General features: G+C 40.0%; 1 long non-coding RNA gene across 3 annotated transcripts in view; it reads right to left on the bottom strand.

The window, feature by feature from the left end:
- The window catches only part of LOC120398390, a 118,103-nt gene that overhangs the window by 11,331 nt on the left and 86,136 nt on the right, over positions 1-20,636 (bottom strand). For all 3 annotated transcript variants that reach the window (XR_005594344.1, XR_005594343.1, XR_005594345.1), the window contains one exon: positions 7,329-7,598. This is a non-coding gene — a long non-coding RNA (uncharacterized LOC120398390). The remainder of the gene's footprint in view (positions 1-7,328; positions 7,599-20,636) is intronic.

Genomic DNA, 20,636 nt, shown 5'->3' with positions numbered 1-20,636 from the left:
TCTACAATTTTGCAACCATAGAATTGTCCAATGCCTCATAACTTGACTGTGGAATCTAAGCTTCCACTGAGCAGTTCTAATTGATAAAGTGACTGCCAAAACTGAATTGTAGATTTCTGTGTTTATTGTGTCTCAAGACTTTCCAGATCAAATTTGCTCATTGTTGAACACCTAAGAGTTTGGCCAAATACCCTGTGGATTAGGAACATTTTAAAAAGTTTATATGCTTTAAGTTTCACCAGCCCCTGCAGAGATCTTAAACCATATCCCCTGTGCTTTACCCAACAGTTTACTGCCAGGGAGTATATAGCTATATAGATATTGATACACACATACACAGGAAGATGTTCACAATGACAGGAAGCTAGACCATTATGAGTAGTAAATGGCTGAAATGGCTGCAAAGTTGCCAATGTTTAGCATGACAGAAATACAGTATGTCAGAAAGGCAGGAAGGGAATTGGATAGCTCTTTGATGTATATGGAACAGGAAAGATACTACTGTGCCAAGGAAGATAAATTGGAAAATAATCTGTGGTCATGAACAAGGTACTAAGCAGTGGAAGGATGGTAAATGCACATGTATGTTGAGTGTGGTACAGAGTACTGGGAGTATATGGTTAGTGTTTGTGCTGCAGGTGAATGGCATACAGGTGTAATGGAGTCACGTTATGTGGTAATTAACACATCTCCAGTAGTACTGTTGGTGTCACTAGGCATAACCCTAGGTAACTCGGGAGGATGGAAGACCACGAGTGTCGATGAAGCCCTCCTGCTCTAGGCCTAAGTGAACCAAAGCTCCTCCATGTTGAACTTTAACCAACCTAAAATGCCAGTAGCTGAAAAACAGAATGTATAACAGTTCAGTTATCAGTTGCAACACAGCTCAAACCAGTCTCAAGATAACTGCAGAAGGAAAAATCACTAACAAGCTGCAGCTGCCAAGGTTGATGTAACTGCTACAGGGGGAAGAAGGGGGGGGTGAAGAAAGGGGGGAATTAGCTTGGGTATAAAAGAAGGGAAAGCTGCTTGTATCTGTGTGCTTGATTTGAGACATATTAGCCTCCTTGCACCCGCTTTGAGATCTCAAATAAACTTTGTCTGCTTCTCCACCCTGGTGTGTTCATTGGCGCGAAGCACACCGGGCAACGAACCCCGCTGTTGCCCCCTCGGGCCCTCTGTGCCGGCAACAGTACTATCCTTTGTACAGAAACACTACTACAGTATGAGCATGTGGTTGAGAAGAAAAAACTCTCAGAAAAGATAAAGTCAAATGAATAGGAAAGTCAAATGGAATTGGGAAGATACAAGTACTGGGAACTAGATCTGGCCTGTAAAGAGGAAGCAAAACCAGACAAAGACGTAAGCAAAAGAAACCATAATTTGTGAACAAGTTTTGAGTATACTTACCTTTTTATATCTACATTTTTATAAAGGTGCACTTAAGCTCAGCATGTGAAACAAACAGCTGTTGTCCCCAGAACATGCTACTGCACATAGACAGCAACTTTATCTGATGCTGGTGGGTACCCATGCCCCTTGCCCCTTTCCCCGCCTCTGGCCCCACCCTGACTCCACCCCATCTCTGCCCATGGCCCCACCCTCATTCCAACCCCAATCCCAAAGTCCCCGCCCCAACTCCACCCCCTCCCTGCCCCTATTGGATACCTTCCCAAAATCCCTGCCCCAACCCCGCCTCGTCCCCCAGTGCGCCACGTTCCCCCTTCTCCCCCCTCCCTCCCTGCCCCATGAATCAGCTGTTTCACAGTGCTGGGAGGGAAGAGGGAGAAGCAGGACGTGGCGGTGTGCTTGCGGAGTAGGCGGAGGCAGAGGTGAGCTGGAGCGGGGGGGTAGGGTGGGGCCCTGGGGAGCTGCCAGTGGGTACTGACACCCTCCAATTTTTTTCTGTGGGTGCACCAGCCCTGGAGCACCCACGGACTTGGCGCTTATGCTACTGCACATGCTGCACATGCTACTACAAATTAAACAATAGAAACCTGCAAATTTCACACCCTGTTGTGAGTGTTACAAATGCAGCTTCAGATTTTATACTTGCAATTTAGGCATGCATTTTTTGAAAATGTATTTTAATTTCATTACATTTTTGAAAATGTATTTCTTCCAGTTCTACTATATTGCTAACCAACTGCCTTTGAATCGTACTTCTTCCCTTCCTCTGAGTCTGCCCTTAGGCATGCAAAATAAGACATCATGATGTTTTCTGTGAAAATCCAGTGAAGTCAGTGGGAGTCTTTCCATTCACTTCAGTGGGCTTTGAATCAGAACCTTAATAGTTAAAAAAACTAGGCACACACATTTCTGTCCTCAGTGGCTCTGTCGGAGATCACTGAACAAGAAAATGTATTGAGTCTTGTAGGAATTGTGTTGTGAATTCAGAATTATCTAACAACTAACAGAATAAAGCTTTTTAAACTATAGGCCTAATACACATATTTAATTTAATGTAGCATTTAGAATCACTAATTAATAAATTAATAATTAAATAGTTACCATAGTAGAAGGACCAATGTATAAAATAAACTACTGTGCAGTAACAAAGCTATATATTTATATTATACATTTTCCTAATGTTCATTTTTGGAATTGTTTAGCAATCACCATTGTCAATGCAGCTTAATACAGCTACAACAAATTAAGTTTATTTTATATTAAATGTCTGCATAACACCAACCTTCTAATCTATTTAATTTCTACTATTAAACAGTATTTACAAAAATATGATGCATCATTAACCTATATTTTTTCATATGTAATAATTTTTATATCTTGAGAATTATTCGCTCAGTCCTGCCAGGTGCTGAGAACTCTGTCCCTGAGCCAACAAAGCACTTACATACATGCTTAACTTTAAGCACAGGAAAGTCAACAGTGTGACAGGGTTGGCCCCAGTGTGGACAGTTTTTTTTTTTAACCCCAACACACACCCATTCAGCCAGCCATTGAGCAGGCCAAGCAAAAAACCCACATCTGGGTGGTAAAGCGATGTGGTGTCCCCAGAAGGTTGCTTTCAGGGTGACCACTCTGCTCACCACCCCTAGGGCCAGCTCTGTTAGTGGACTTAAATGGGACTACTCACAAGCTTAAAGTTTGGTACATGCTTAAGTACCTTTCAAACCCTGTGAGTCTCAAACGTGGGTCTGGTAGGGATCCTGGGGAATCATTACATTCCAATTCTCCACCTTGCAGCTCTCAGACAACAGAGCGTGTGTGTGTGTGTGTGTGTGTGTTTCATAAAGCCCAACCCAGGCACAAGGCCACTGTTTGGGAGAGCTCCAAGGGTCCTGACTGGGCCACAGCCCCCATTTAAACCAGAAGAGGAATATGAACTTATCTATTAAACCAGTCTTCACCATGCAATGGACCACTGGTCTGGTGTTTACCTGCTCCTGCCTTCTGACCTCCTGGTTCCTGCCCTCTAGTTCCATTGTCCAAACCTGACCTCCTGACTCATAGTAACTAGCTCTTGATCCCTGCCCTCTGGTTTGTCTCTCGATTCTGATCTCCTAGCCTTGCAACCTGGCCTGATTCCTGACCCTAATTAATTAATTAATTGGTTCCCAGACCCTCAGATTGCATCCAACACTAACCCCTAGGTCAGGCTGCCAGCACTCCAGCCCTGACAAGACCTTCCTGAATCAGGGCCCAAAATGCCTCAAACTCAAGGTTCCTTGAATAAATGTTAAAGATACAGATTTTGTCTTCACTGAAAACAGATCTCTACTCTTTCTTAAAATATACATTTACACCCCTATAAATAAAACCAAAATAAGACTCCAGGTAATAGTAGGTGAAAAGCGAGTGGGGACCATTAGAAAACATCAAATAGGACTTTGGCTATGTTAAGCTAAGTAATGGGTGAAACTCAAGTTATGGGGTGTTTGTTTGTTTCCAATTAACAGAACTGTAAAACCGGTGAAAAAATGTCTTAATTTTTTCTTGACATTTTCTGCCAGTTTAGGTAAGTTTGTGCTCCTCTGATTTTGCTCTTCTGTGAAATTCAATTAAATTCCTTCTACAATTTTCAGATAAAAAAAGAAAACGACAAAAAACAAAACTTGACGTGCAAATGATTAATTATGAAGTCACTTTCAACTCTGAATTGCTTTTTTTTTTAAAAAAGGACCCATATTATATTCATAAAAGACATGAAAAATATGTCATTGAGACTATTTCACACACCTCTAGTGATTAAAATTTCAGTTAAAAATCTTGGAAAGTCATTCTCTCTCTATCCCAAGTATTTTAACTGATCACCACTCAAATTTGCCAGCATTGGAGATACCACCATTTCCCCCGCTAACATTGGAATAAAATGTTGGTCACTATTTACCTCTCCCTTACCTCCCTCACAGGCCATAAGTATCTGTCTGCTGAATGTTTTTGTTTGATTGATTTCATTTTAGTCTGTGTCTTCCTGCCTAAAAGCAGGAAGTGCTAAGACACATGAAATTTAAAAATGAAATATATCAATCCTTCTCAAACCTTAAAAAAGTTAGAGTTATTTTATCTTCTGCTTGCTACTCATGCAAATAACATTAGCTCCACCTCTGTAAAGCACTCTCAGGGGTAAGACATCTTAAAAGATTTGGCAGTATAAAGTCAGCAACCTCCATTTTAAAAATATATAGTGAAAAGGCATAAGATCTTGATTATTTTTTGTTTAACTGCAACCTAAATAAGAACAAAAGTTTCACTATGAAAAAGGCCAGTAAATCCTGATTATAAAAATATATTGTCTATTTAAACGTTACAGAAATAGTCTGATCATCATACTTTGTGAACAGTATGTTTTTATAATCTGGATTTTGGGTTTTTTTTCCCCTTTGTGCCCCCAATGATAACATGCCAGTGTACATCAATTATCCCATTCTCTGTGGAGAAAGAAAATAAAAAAACTTTATTCCTCTGTCCTACCTTCTTCCATTTTCCGTTCTTAAATCTCTCACCTTCCCTGCAACTGAGAAGAATTGGAGTGGGTACAGAAGTTCTTTCAGAAGAAGAAGGCAAAAATTAAATCAGGAGGAAATCATTTTCACTGGTTCTGAGAAGATGAAAACCTAAGAAAGGGCCTTGCTTAATTTCCAAAAGGGTCACTAATACACAAGAGTGAGAAGATGACTTTAGAGATGCCATTGTTAGGACTCCAGAGAGTTTCCATGAGATAAGAAAGACAGGTAAACTTTAGGAAGCCCAGCTGGGAGAAAAGCAAAATAGGTGAATGGACTTGGGGAAGTCTACCAACAGCTTCTGCACAAATTGATGGAGCTTAGCTGATGCCATAGGAAACTGAGGAATAATGGACATCATACCCTTCTGTTAACAGAATATCTGACATCATCTCACTGACTTGGGCATCAGCTTAACTCTGGCCCTGGTAAGGTGTGCACCAGGGAGAAAGAAAACTCCTTTGCAACCATTACACCCTAATGCAGGGATTGGCAACCTTTGGCCCACGGCCCACCAGGGTCGCCAGGGTAAGCACACTGGCGGGCTGGGATGGTTTGTTTACTTGCTGCATCCACAGGTTCGGCTGATCGTGGCTCCCACTGGCTGCAGTTCACCGCTCCAGGCCAACAGGGGCTGTGGGAAGCGGTGCGGGCAGAGGGATGTGCTGGCCGCTGCTGGCGGGCTGCGTGCCCAAAGTTGCCAATCCCGCCCTAATGCATATATGCAAAGAACCAGGGACTTTCTGGCCCACAGACACTACCTCTTTGCATTAGCTAATATAGTGTGTCCTACTATTTGCAATAACATTCCCAGAGCTAAGAACTACCAGAAAACTAGCACACTATCAAAAAAAAAAAGTTGTCATCCTCAAGCAAATAACATTAACAATGAGAAGCACAAAGCTGAAGAGCCAGAAGACAAATGCAGACAAAAGAAAGTATCCACCTCCATTAACAGAGACAGAAGTGTCTCAGACTGTGTAGTATTTGAGCATATTTGATTGAAAGTGTGAAGAGAGATGACTGAAAAACGAGGTGCCAAAATGAAAGGAAAAATAAAATGAAAGAAGGCAGGCCAAAGGAATCCAAGGAACTGTGTATGATTAAATTGAAAACTGAAAGGGAAACAAGGGACAATGATATTCAAAAATTTCAAGGTCTACTTGTGACCTATTAGCAATTCCTACTAATTTGTATTTGTAAGGTTTAAAAAGATGACAGCTGGATTTTGTGAGGCAAGAAATCCAGCATAACATCTCTCTTTAGGCAGCATTCTCCTGCTTGAAAAAAATGCCACTTTCAAGTGTAATGTCTGTAAGGAAAGAGCTTTCAAGAAATTCAGAGTTGAAAATTTTAAGATGAAAAAGAAAATTCTAAGAAAGGAGTAAGTATTTTGTCAAATTTTATTTGCACACATTCATTACTATTAATGAGAGCTGTGCATATGAATACAGCAGCTCGGGAGGAAGCACAGTCTTGTGGTTGAGTTTCTGGCTTTGGACTCAGGAGGACTATATTCAATTCCTAGGTCTACTCCTATGCGATTATGGGTGTAATAACAACACTTCCCTAACTTACTAAGGTGTTGTGAGAGTAAATGTGTTTGTGAGATTCTTATATATCAGGGTGATGAGGGACACCTCAGTAGCTAGAAAGCAATGATAAACCTACAGCAAAGAAGTCCCAACACAGCAACTGTTCCTCCATCCTTTTCAAGAAACATTTAACAGGCCCGACTGCTTTGCCCACTGAGATCTCTGAATTGATCTAGTTGGCTCTTCATAACCCCTCCATGATGTAAGCATGCCCTGAAAGTCTTTCAAATTCAGGAAAAATATTTGTGTTGAAGTTTCAGTGACAGATCCTCAGTTGGTGTAAAAATAGGAATAGCTTCATGAAAGTCAATGGAGCTATGCAGATTTATACCAACTAAGAATATGCTTCTCACTATTTTTATACTCTACATTTACAGGTGAAGAAATGGTTCCATTTGCAGTTCTGACCAGTAAAGAACTATGCAAACAAATTGATTGTGGAGAGCTATCCCCTCCTAATAACAGAATCAGCAGAAGGATAAGAGGAAGTAGAGTAAGAGCTAAGAGGTTTTAGCAAAATAGAATGGTAGCAAAGAATGTGAGTGGCTAGTATATGGGCAGGATGCAAGGAAGCAAAACCATGGTAGTGATTACAAAAAAATTCATCTAGTAGTTTCAGAGACCCCTGATATTTCCTTTCATTCCCTACCAAACAAAGTCCAAAGCAACGGGCCAAAAAAGTCATGACCTAGCAAAGAGATCAAGAAAAGTCTGCAAATCCTAGAAAAGAGTGGACCAGTAGACAGAAACATCAGGTTAGCCTTACCAACAATTCCCCTGAAGCAACTAATTCAAGGTCCCTCCATCACCAGTGTGCACCCAAAATTCAGAATATTCAAAAGACTGCATAGTTCTCAATGTACTCCAAAGAATCCTTAAGTGAGGAAGCAACAGACAGATGTGTCACGGTGGATACACTGAGAAAGTGATAATTGCACCAAGAAGAACATGACATAGGCTTGCTCCCGTGATGAAGAGACTTCTTGCTCCCTGCCTTGAGATGATTTTAGCTGCTGTTCAGGGACTGCTTGAGAATCTGAAAAAGACAGGAGAGACAGAGAGATGGAACTGTATTGAGCCAAACATAAATTCAATGAATATTTAAAATGAGAGAACTAAACCCTGAAAACTTAGCAAATAAACCAAAATTCCATAATCAAAACCAAAGAATTTCAAAATGTAATAACAAGATGAACAGGACCACCATTCAAAAATCCCCTTTTAGAGAGGATTTGTAAATCATTAGGACCTGAACAATCTGAAGTGTGTCATTTCCTAAGTCTCAAGGAGAGGAGAATGTCTCCTGTTAATTATTCAATGGAAGAGCGTATGGTGTGCATTGATACCAAAGTGAAATCCAGCATCTTCAGGGATGAACATCATTTAGAGCACTTTTACAAACAAATTCCCTGAATTTCTCTCAACTTGTTCATTTTGTAAATTAATTCATAATTTTACACTACATAATTTCTGAGTAGCTTCTGAAGATCTTTAAGGATCATAAAAGATTAGATGAAATAGTGCAGAGATAAAAATAGTATACAAGCTGAAGATCCTAGAGCCAAGGAGCAGCATAATGGGAACCCAGGTCTGTATTTTTAAAGAGAGCTTAAAAAGGCTTATTTTTCAGTTTTCTCACTCTGGTAATCAGTGAGCTGTAGCCTCTCTCAGAGTATGGCTCAGCTGTCAAAGAATACAAGCTCTTGAATTAAAATATTTCTAAATCCAAACCAAAATTTGTTATATTGAATAGCTGGGAAAGCATTTCCTCTCATTTATTAATCTCATCTATTTTTTACAGAATTCAGGATTTCTATATTCCTATCAAAATATACAAAATCTAAATCCTCTCAAGTTGCAAACATGGACTGTCAACTGCTGTATCCATGAAATATTATAGAAAGGGCTTGATATTTTTTTCATAAACTAATCCATTTTCCCATACGTATTTTATCTATCAAAGCAGCAGGGAAGATTGGAAATAATCTATTCCATATTCAGAGTTTGGAAAAACAGCAATAACCAGATTTAGTTTGCACTCTTCCAATTTTTAATAATTGTCACAGGTAAGGCATCAGTGAATGTTTTCAGTTTAGCATATTTACTTTGTGCCATTTTCTACACTGTACCTCAAAATGAATACGTTAAAAGACTGCCCAGAATGCATTTCATGACTACAGCCTACTAAAATGTTATTAGATTTCTAAAATAGTCCAAGAACTTACTGAAGAGTTCCCTTTGGGCCCTGTAACAATCCTACATAGGGATGCACCTTGTAAATATAAGGATGCTGTTAGCCTCTAAGTAGAACATACTTTAATGTGGGGGGGAGGTTGGCCCTCTCCCAATACCAGGAGAAAGGGGAAGGTGCGGTGGAGCATGGGTGGGACCTCGGGGAGGGAAGAGGCCGAGTGGGGCTGGGTTCTGAGGGTGGAACGGGGGCTGGGCCGTGGTCCAGGTGCCGGGGCTCACAAATGATTAATCCAGCCCTGAAGTCAAGAGCCTTTGGATCATCTTCTGTGTGATCTGTGGCTGCACAGGTGGAGTAAGGCAAAACAGTGCCGCAGACCAGAGTAAAGCCCAGGGCCTGCAGCAGCCAAAGCACCAGACACCTGCTGCACTGACAGTGAGATCTAACTGAGCTACAGTGGAGAACCACGTGACCAGAACTGCGATAGTGAGAAACTGCAAGTAAACTGGAGCCAAGAGCAATGAGTGGCTAGGGAGAACAAGGTGGGGATCCTGGACAAAGAGGGTCAAATGTAGGGAGATGTCATCAGATAAAGGGAGCCTTGAATGCTGAACTCAGAGGGCAGGGGGGATGCAAACCCAATGGGATGGTCAATCCTGGGGAGAAGGGTCCCACCATCAAAAGTCTTAGGCACGTAGCCACAACCAGAGCAGATGTCTTACTCACAGTATCACCACAGTGCAGCCAGGTCTTCAGAATGTGGCAAAGGGTGAATAAGGAATAGGCTGTGAATATTCTTGACTTCCAGAAACTATTGTTTACTACTGTTGCCTGTGCCCATAGTATGGGATTCCTTGATCATTTAAGCTTTTCAATTCATCCCTCTCCTTTTTTGTTGTTGTTTAAAATTGTTGTTTAATAAATAATATATGGTTTAAAGTCAATGTAGTATCACTGGGCCAGGTAAGTGGCCAGTGAGCAGAAAGTAGGCTGGAGTGGGGATACCCTAGCCCCTGACTTGACAGCCCTATGACAAGAGTGGGGGTTAAATCCTCCAGGGAACCGGGTACCCAGTCTTATTGGGATTATGAGGACTCCATTGCATGAGAGAAAGAAAGAGGAGTCTCCAAGGACAGGCAGGCAACCGGGTAAAGGGAGGTGGGGTGGTGACTCAGATACATTTGCTATCCAATTCCACCGGGGTAGTAGAGAAGCCATTTCCCCATGATAGTGGGTCCGTTCCTCTGCTTACATAATTCTGGAGTTGGAATGCTGTATAAAACTGCTGAGAAACTCTTTGGAAAAGATGGAGCTTGTTAACTTATAGGACCTAGAAGTCAGCAGGAATTAGGGGCAGAGAAAGGGAGGTTCAGCAGGAAACATTAGGAACCACTTGGGATTTAATTGGAAAGCAAGGCAGCACCATTTCCCCACAGGACTGATCCTGTAGCTACTGAAGTCAGTGACAAAACGCCCATTGATTTCAATGAGAGCTGGATTGACCCGTTTGTGCCAAGGCAGTTAGCATTTTCAAATATCTTTTAGGATGTTGCCATGATGCACGTCATGACCATAAAATGCACTCATGTTCAGGGACGGCTCCAGGCCCCAGCACGCCAAGCGCGTGCTTGGGGCGGCATGCCGCGGGGGGCGCTCTGCTGGTCGCCAGGAGGGTGGCAGGCGGCTCCGGCGGACCTCCCGCAGGCGTCCCTGCGGAGGGTCCGCTGGTCCCGTGGGTTTGGTGAGGCATCTGCAGGCACAACTGCGGGAGGTCCACCGGAACCGCGGGACCAGCGACCCTCCGCAGGCACGTCTGCGGGAGGTCCACTGCAGCGGCGGGACCAGCGACCGGCAGAACGCCCCCCTGCGGTGTGCCGCCGTGCTTGGGGTCATGAAATGGCTAGAGCCGCCCCTGCTCATGTTTACATGGACATTGAGACAACACAATGCACCAAATTTGCTGTCAGCCTCTGACTTGCACACATGAAACTCTCTGTGCACACAACCTGCAATTAACAGTTGATTTCTGTCACTGTATTTACTATTTGATTAGAACAGGCTCTTTGCACTGCACAAAATGAAGGCCAACTGAAAGTCCTACAGTTATTCCACAGTCCTCGAATTCTTGCCTGTCCTCATGCTTTACAGGGGCAATAATTCCTCTCTTCTCTGCATGTCTTACAAAGTACTATGGACTGCATTATGAGGAACAGTCCTGCAATTGGGAGATGCAATACCACAGGGGAAGCAATGGAAGCTGTGCCCTTACTACCCTAACCCTTTGTGATGTGTAACTTCCTTCCAAAACAGAGCTGTGGTGTCCTTCCAGCTTCCTCTGTAGTGTTCTATGACTCCAGGAGAGTAGGGATGGAACAGATCCTACACATCCTTGAAGTCAAAGGTTACAATTACGTCTCTTGTGTGTTGAGGTGGAGAAGAGGGAGGGATGTGGAGAAAAGGTTTATCAGCATCCCCTCCACCTCTGCACTGCACTGGGCATAAGGAAGAGAAATGATAAGTAAAAGCCATTGTGTGCACTACTGGGTTTCCATTGACTTCAGTTGGAGAATCTGATAATAGAATTTGGTCCTCAATATTTTAGATAGATCAACAGCATCAATTGCACTCCATAAAATAAAATATTTACCTCACGCCACATCTCCCTCTCCCAATTAACACATTATTCATATTTTAAACAAATTAATAATAATCTTTCCCCAACCTTCACCTCCTAGTTACAAATGATTTTTGACCTTTTTTTAAAAAGTGTCTGGTGTTTGTTTATGGCATGTCTCCTGAGTCCCTGGTCTAGGTCCAGTTCTTGTCAGTAATAACCAAAAGTCATTACTCACTTGATAGAGAGAGAGAGCACACATGACTGAGTGTGGGTAAGACAAACAAGACAAGGTTTTTAAAATAACCCAGCCAACCAAGAAAACAGCTAAATAGTTTGGAGCCAATCAATGGCCTCTGAACCAGCAGTGTTCAGCTTAGGAAGACATCCGGGAAGCCCACCACGAGAACAGTAACCATTCTGCATGCATGCAGCATCCTCTATAGCCTGATTACTAAGTTCAGTGGCTCATGTTACATTATTTGCTGATCCTAACTCATTCTAAAAAGACAGGTGTCCTTATGACAAAAAACATCAGCACACTCTCGCTGCAGTCTCAAACAGAAAGAACAAGATTTGCTTGGGTATGGCGAATGAAAGCTCTCTCACATCTTAAAAGCCACTCTCTGTGTTAGGGTAGAGACAGAATAGCAGGCCAGTGTGGCAGAAGTTTGCACCTGTCCAGTGAATAAATAGAGCTTTGGTTTCCAGAGATTTAAATCCAGAACCTTTCCTAAACTCTATTTTTAAGGATAAATAAAAATGAAATAAAATCTCAACAGCCAAAAAAGCCCTCTTGACTTAATTATTTTTCATTCTTTGTCAGAGATTTTTTTTCACTAGCTTCTTAACCCTGGGAATGACCAGATTGCTCTCTGATGAATGTCACCTCAGTAGCAGCAGTATCATCCTTTTATCTGCTCTTGACAAATCTCATCTTGTTCCACTCATATCCATTCAGAATGCTACTGCAAATATCATTTTCCTCATCCATAACTTTGATCATATAATCCCTGTCTTTGCATCTCTCCATTGGCTACCCCCTTTCTATTGCATCTAACATAAGTTACTTGTCTTCACTTTCAAAGCCCTTCACAGACCTATCACCTCTCATTCACTATTCAGATGTCAACTCCCACCTCCAATCAGCCCATGGTGCCAGCTTCCATCACTCACTTGTTACATTTCCAAACAAGCACCTTTCTCCCATGTAACCCTTCATGCTTGGGAGGTGCTTTCTGTAAACATCCACAAAACTAACTCATTCTTCTTCTTCAAATCCCTCCTCTAAATTCTTTTGTTATTGTACCTACAAAAAATTGACAATGGTTAGGTTACTGGTGTGCTGAGACCAATCCCTATCATGCTGATCAATATTGTCTCAGTGTTTCCTTGCACTTCCCTATTTTCCTGTATCCCTTTGCTGTCTTTTTTCTTATCGTTAGATTGCAAGCTTTTGGGGCAGGGATCATCTTTTTGTTTTCAGTTTTTACCACCCTTGTACAATAGGGTCCTGATTCATGACAAGGATTCTGGAGTGCTATAGTAATACAAATACATAAATAATAATGAATAACAGGTAGAATGCAAGCCTAAGGGACAGGTAGCAGTATGCAAACCTATAGGTCCTGGCAACACTTGAAATACTGCTGATAAAATAATTAAACATTTGGTGACTGCAGATATATTATATAGATACATACATAAATAAACACTCTTCTATTCTTCCTTCCTTCTGTGAAATTCAGTTGAGTAGCAATTTGAGAATAAAGATACTTAAAATATGCTATATCATAAGCACAAGTCCTTAAGTCCCATTCAAGTCAACAGGATTTAAATATATGCTGAACTATAAATGAATTTAAGTGCATGGATGAATCAGGGACAAAAAGACACCATACATTACAGAGTCTAATCCACCAAACTGTTGCATTCTTCCTTTGCTAAAGCCAGAGATTGTCCATTTTCAGATCTGCATTAATATAAGCAGAAGATTTAATGAATGTGTACTGAATTCTAATGATATTTTAAATGTTGACTAGAATGCCAAAAGACTATGGGGCTTTTGCAAGATTTACAAACGTATTTAGGCACCTAAAAGGTAGAGATAGGAGCCTAGTGAGACTTGCAAAAGTGCCTGAGCAGATAAGGAACCTGAAAAAAATGAGTAAGTTCACTATTATTTTTTATGACTATCATATGAAACTCAGTTTACCTGTTTGATTATTATCTTGCCTGACTACAAAGAATCAAATCAAAAGGAGGCTGTTAGGAGAAAACAAACTGGAAATGAAACAATGACAAAGGGTACCACTGGAAAGAATGCCAAGTCGTTAAGGAAAGAGCGGGGACACTATTAATTGGGGAATGCCTATCTGCCTGGTTCAAACCAGGCTAGTGGGTTAATTTTCCCCAGGTCCAAACCTAGGATCAAAGGGGCACTAATCCATTAAACACCCTGGCCTAGAGAGGAAGGGAGGTGAGCGGCAGCTAGAGATGAGACTCTGCCAGAGAGAGACAGAATGTGGCAGGGGCTGTCTTTCTGTCCCAGCCCATAAGTAGGGATGATTGGGCTGAGTGGAACTACCCAAAACTTGCAAGGAAAGAATGAAGTGTAGGCAAGAGCTCAGGCCTACTGTTGTTTTATACCTTGTCTCTTCTTGCTGTGTATCCTTGGGTGAATGAATAATATTTTGTTTTGAAGAAGCAGTTTCTGAATCACTTTAAATCGGTGGCTGATCACAGGCTACTGGAGGAAAAGGGCTTGCAGGTGCCACATACATTTGGGACTATTGTGGCACCACAGATGGGCAACAGGAGGAAGGGGGGACCAGAGACCTAATCTGAGAGTGGTAGGACCATGTAGTTCCACCCAAAAAGGAATGAATGTAGTAAAACCTGTCACAAGAGATTTTTCACTCAAGAGGGATACAAAGGGTTCTAAAGGCAGTTCACCCTGTATCCATGACAGCATTTCACTTCCATTGGTCTAGATAATACTTTGTCCTGCCATTAGTGCAGTAGACTGGTCTACATGACCTCTCAAGGTCCCTTCCAGGCCTAAGATTCTATGATTCAATGAGAGTTAGGCATCCAAATCTACTTAGACACTTTTGAAAATTCCATTGCAATCCCATCTGCACTTTTAGGCATCTTAGTAAATTTGGCCCTATATGAATAGAGACTCTTTCTTAGTAAAGATCAATGTGCAACCTTATTTTTTTTTAAATAGGAAATGTTTGCAAATCTAATTTCATATTTTTAAATGTTTGGTTTATGTGACTGGATACACATTTTTTTATATCCCATTTCTATATGTGGCTTCTTTATAAGAGTAATTAGCATTAGAAAGGAAGGAACTATTCAGTCATCAAGCTGTTCCTCATAAATGTTTTCATTCCACAGGATAACTGTTCCCTTCTGAATAGAAATCTTCAATGATTCTTCAATTAAGTTGAATGCTGTAAATAACAGAAGCTTCATTTTTTCACAAGAAGACTAGATTGCAATTTAGAGTTTTTCGTTATTGATTATAATGTGTTATCAAGAGAGTTTGTTCTGTGAAGACTTAAGTATGTACCAATATTAATTTTCTCTTTTTCTCCACTCTTTTCGGTGGTTGACACAGTATCATTGTACTTTAAATAACAGTGCTCTCTCTTCCTGTAATACATTTTTAAAAATCTGATTGCTTTGAATTTATAAAAAAAATTCCTTCTGAGATAGAGCTTGTATAATGCCAAATGATAAGAATCATTGTATAAATGCTGGGCCAGACAAAAGACATGCACTGATAAATAACTTGAAAAATCTATTTTTACTAACAACATAGAATTGATTTAAAAAAAAAACTTGATTAAAAGCTTATGTAAGAAGAGAGAGAGGAAGATTGCTGGATGCATATGTTCCCTACAAGATCCTGAGTATCCTCAACTCCCATTGAAGGCAGTAGGAGTTGAGGGAACTCATCACCTCAGAGAATAGGGTCTGGTATCAGCAGGGGACCTCTTTTCTCCTTACCTCTTCTCCTTTTTGCCTCTTTTGTCATTACCCATAACATATCCTATTTCTTTTAGTATCTCTCAACCTATGTCACCAATAATTATCAGAATCCCTTTTTCTCCATCAGAAGCAATGGCACTGCTAAAGGATGTATTTCCTGCTATTCTAGTTTCTGACTTAAACATTCTCCAGTAAATAATTAATTTGTGCATCTCTTAGGCCACCCATGAGTAAGTTCTCTAGTGTATATGGAAATCAGCAAGAGTGGTCCCTTCGGATTCTTCCTGTGAACCATTTTCCTCATGACATTTGCACAACTGTTTCTAATTAGTCAAGAAAAAATAATATATCAAAGCAAGACAATCACCAGGACCCTGGGCTTGCATTGCATTACACCACATTAAAGGCCTAGAGAATAATGAATGCATTTAAAACATCTTTATTTATATACAATACTTTGTGTCAAAACACACTGTCTACATTATTATTATTAAGATATTGATATTTGCCTGTCCTATGGTATACCTATGATGGGGGAATATAGTTTACCCCAGGTCCAATAGCTAGAGATTTAAGATACACAGGGACCTAATCACATCAGCCACACTATCAGAGGCTCATTCACTTGCACATCTACCAATGTGATATATGCCATTATGTGCCAGAAATGCCCCTCTGCCATGTACATTAGCCAAACTGGACAGTCTCTACGCAAAAGAATAAATGGACATAAATCAGATGTCAAAAATTATAACATTCAAAAACCAGTCGGAGAACACTTCAGCCTCACTGGTCACTCAACTACAGACCTAAAAGTCACAATACTTCAACAAGAACAACAACAAAAACTTTAAAAACAGACTCCAACGAGAAACTGCAGAACTGGAATTAATTTGCAAACTGAACACCAATAAACTATGCTTGAATAAGGACTAGGAGTGGATGGGTCATTACACAGAGTAAAAACTATTTCCCCATACTAATTTTCCCCTTACTATTGCTCACATCTTCTTGTCAACTGTTTGAAATGGGCCATCCTGATTATTACTACAAACGTTTTTTTTTCTCCTGCTGATAATAGCCCACCTTAATTGATTAGTCTCAGAGTTGGTATGGCAACAACCATTTTTTCATGTTCTCTGTGTATGTTCCTACTGTATTTTCCACTGCATGCATCCAATGAAGTGGGCTTTAGCCCACGAAAGTTTATGTCCAAATAAATTTGTCAGTCTCTAAGGTGCCATAAGTACTCCTCGTTCTTTTTGCTGATACAGATTAACACGGCTACCACTCTGAAACTTGTCAGTGGGCGTTATTGACACTACAGGGCTCAGACCTCAGGCAAAATAAGACACTAGCATTTTTTTAACTGACTCGGAGATAGTACACACATTCTATCCACCCACTTTTAGACCAAAAGATCCAATGGCTGGACAGTGAAGATTACCAGTTTGAATGTGTCTATCAGGCACACATAATGGAGCAGCTGATATGGGACTCAAAGAGGAGTAATGTAATTAAGGCAAATCATCAGGGGTTTATGGAAAATAGATCCTGTAAAACTAACTCAATATCCTTTTTGGATGAGATTACAAGTTTGGTTGATAAAGGTAATAGTGTTGATGTTAGACTATTGTAAGAAATTTAACTTGGTACTGCCTGACATTTTTATTAAAAACCTAGAATGATATAATATTAACATGGCATATATTAAATCTATTTCCACTGGGGTTCTGTTCGTTCTATGTTATTTAACATTTTTATCAGTAACCTGGAAGAAAACATAAAATCATCTTTGATAATTTTGCAGATGACACAAACATTGGGAGAGTGATAAATAATGAAAAGGCCAGGTCACTGATTCAGAGGGATCTTGATTACTTGGTAAACTGGCTGCAAGCAAACAGTACACATTTTAATACTGCTAAACATAATTGTATATATCTAGGAACAAAGAGTATAGGCCACATTCTACATTCTGAAGGAACTCTATATAGGGTGACCAGACAGCAAATGTGAAAAATCAGGACAGGGAGTGGGGGGGTAATAGGAGCCTATATAAGAAAAAGACCCAAAAATCGGGACTGCCCCTATAAAATTGGGACATCTTCCAGCAGCTCCCATTGTCCCGGAGCAGCGATCCGCGGCCAGTGCGAGCCGTGATCAGCCGGCCTGTGGACGGGGCGTGTAAACACACCGGCCTGGCCTGCCAGGGGCTTTCCCTGTACAAGCAGCAACCCCTGTTTGAGAAACTCTGCCCTAACTCTATCTTGGGAAGCAATGACTCCAAAAAAGATTTGGTGATTGTGGTGGATAATCAGTTGAACATGAGCTCCCAATATGGTACTGTGTTCTAAAGACCTAACACAATCATTGAATGCATAAACAGAAATCTCAGGTCGGACAAAGAGGTTAGTTTATCTTTTTATTTGGCAATGGTGCAACCGCTGCTGGAATATTGTATCCAGTTCTGGTGCCCACAATTCAAAAAGGATGTCTTGAAAACCAAAAAAAATTTGAAATTTCAGGTATTTTGTTTTCCCCCCTTTTTGCCACTGAATGATGTAGAATGCATGATGGGTAGGGTTAGGTTGTTTTGTGTCTCTTTTGTAGTTATGTGTCTTCACTTTTATTTTTTTATAACTTAAAAACCTTTTCAAAACTACTCAACTTTGGAAAGTTTGAGAAGCTATACATTAGAAAAAAAGGAAAAAAATGGAAAGAAACAGACTCCATTCATTCTATTGCATTTAGTGACAAAGAAGGAAAGAAGGGAAAAACAAAATTACAGACTTTCAAAAAAAATTGAAAAAGGAAACAAATGTAATTTCAAAGTGAAACAAAATTAAACAAAAAAATTTGAAATTGAATTAAGTTATATTTAATAACTGTCATTACATAAATTGAAAAAAAAATGAATGAAAAATTTACTTTCAAAATATTTTGTGAAGAAAAAATATTTTCTTGACCAATTGTTCTTAAGTCTTTCAGATCTATGGAAATAAGTCCAAATGTATCCATTGATCATCCTGAACAGGTGAGATAACTTCAATCAACAATGAGACCTAAAGAAGAAACCTGAATCATATCACACTTCTACTGTATAACCAGTTCCAACTGAAAATTCAGAATGCCCATCATGAAGCTGTCCATTTAGTGTACAACTTCAATTAAGAAAACTTTTATAAAAAGTTTGCTGATCAAAAATTTTATACAGAACACAGCATGTTCACAATAGCTATGAACACTTGAAAGTGGACAATTTTCAATGTCTGTTGCACTGAATATTTCCATGATCACTATATTGAAATTTGAAGTCATTTTTCTAATTTGAAAACAAAATACTATTTTAATTGAACTATATTTCACCAACTACTGCTACTACCATTCTTTGGTGTATTTGAATTTAGATTTCACTACATCCTTTCATTTTAATGTAAACAACTAGTAGGGTGACCAGTTGTCTCATTTTTAAAGGAACAGTCCCATTTTTGGGGACTTTTTCTTATATAGGCACCTATTACCCCTCACCCCCTCTCCTGTTTTTTCACAGTTGCTATCTGGTATCTAGCATCTAGCTACCGAATAGTTTTACATATGTAGTATTTTTACTTAAATACACCTATGAGACCTATATTTAGTTGTGGATATAGCAAGTAAGGAGCCTTAGACTTGTGGATGAGAAAAAGGAAGAAACAGCTGAAAGAGACCCGTGATATTGGGATAAGGAAAGAAAGCAGAAAATTGACTCATTTGCCATAGGTAAAGACTTCACATTTCAAAAGATACTGCTGAGTAGTCCAGAAGATAAAGCATTAGGACTAGGAACCAGGAGACCTTTGTCCTATTTCAACTCCACCACTGGCCTGATGTTATACTTACAGGATAGTTATACTTACCTTTTTATGGATGAAAAGCATAATAAGAATTAAGTATTATTACAATGGAACATTAGACTGTATAGCGTGGTAGTGCAAAATGTATTCCATTGTTCAGAGTGTGGCTCCTCAACTCCCTATGCATAGGAACTAGTTTTGCATCAATCTAAACCATGTACAATGTGTCTGGATAATACAATGATTTGTGTCATAGAAATGGTTGTAATACTAAATGAAGATTGATCATTATAAAACCAGCTAGCCATATTAGAAAATATTGTCCTATTAGTAAGATCAATGATCAAGTTAACAAGACAGTTAAATCTGGCTTGTTTCCCCCCAAAAAAATTCTATGAGAACTGAGTCCTTACGGGTAAGTTCATAGGAAGGAAGGAAGGAACAGCAAGTTTGCCTTATTTATGTCTTGATTAACATTTGTTCATAAAGTCAATCATGTGCTTAAATGCATTTCTGAATTGGGATAGAAGGAGGTACTTTGCTAAATCAGGGCCTTAAGCAGCTAATTCTTTGTTGCTGTGCAGATGAACGGGTCATTTTCTATCTTTTTTAATATATAAATGTTCCTGATTAGATCATGTTGAGTCTTTACAGAGGCTGTTGATTACTTTAGAAAGTGAATGCACACACATATTGATACTTTTTGGAAGTAAAATACAGCATGTTGCCCAAAGCTAATAATTGGAATTAGTTTGGGATAAAACTGATTTATAATTACCTGTCTTTACCTTTTAATCCCATGCTTGTTTGCACTGTCTCAGTTATTTTGCCAAAGAAGGCAGCTATCAGTCATTAAGCAAATAGAATGGTGCTTCCCTTCACAATTATAGCTTGGTCAGATGTATCTCCATTACAATTTTCTCCAGAGAGAAGTTGTCATTTTCACTCTAATTCCAAGACATCTATGAAAGATCACCTTCATTATAAGACTCCTGTCATCATCTTTATGTTGTCATTCAGCATGATTGACGCATATGCTGAGTTGTCAATCCTAAAATTAAACATATTTTCCAAATGTATTTTTAAAATTAACTATTTACTTGTTATGAAACAAAGATATAAAATATGCCTACAAATGAAAAACAGACAACTTCCAGATTTTGAGCCTGATTCTCAGCTCACTTCCATCAGTGTTACTCCACTGAAATCAGTGGAGTTACTCCTGATTTACTCTAGGACAGGGATCAGCAACCTTGGGCCTGCAGTCCGCCAGGGTAAGCACCTTGGTGGGCCAGGCCGGTTTGTTTACCTGCCGTATCCGCAGGTTCAGCCAAATCACGGCTCCCACTGGCCACAGTTCACCGCTCCAGGCCAATGGGAAGTGGCATGGGCTAAGAGATCTGCTGCCCACCTCAGGGGGAGGGATAGCTC

This window comes from Mauremys reevesii, linkage group 2 (assembly GCF_016161935.1).
Source record: "Mauremys reevesii isolate NIE-2019 linkage group 2, ASM1616193v1, whole genome shotgun sequence".
Lineage (NCBI taxonomy): Eukaryota > Metazoa > Chordata > Testudines > Geoemydidae > Mauremys > Mauremys reevesii.
The sequence above is the reverse complement of the archived record's forward strand: the minus strand, read 5'-3'. Positions and strand labels throughout refer to the sequence as shown.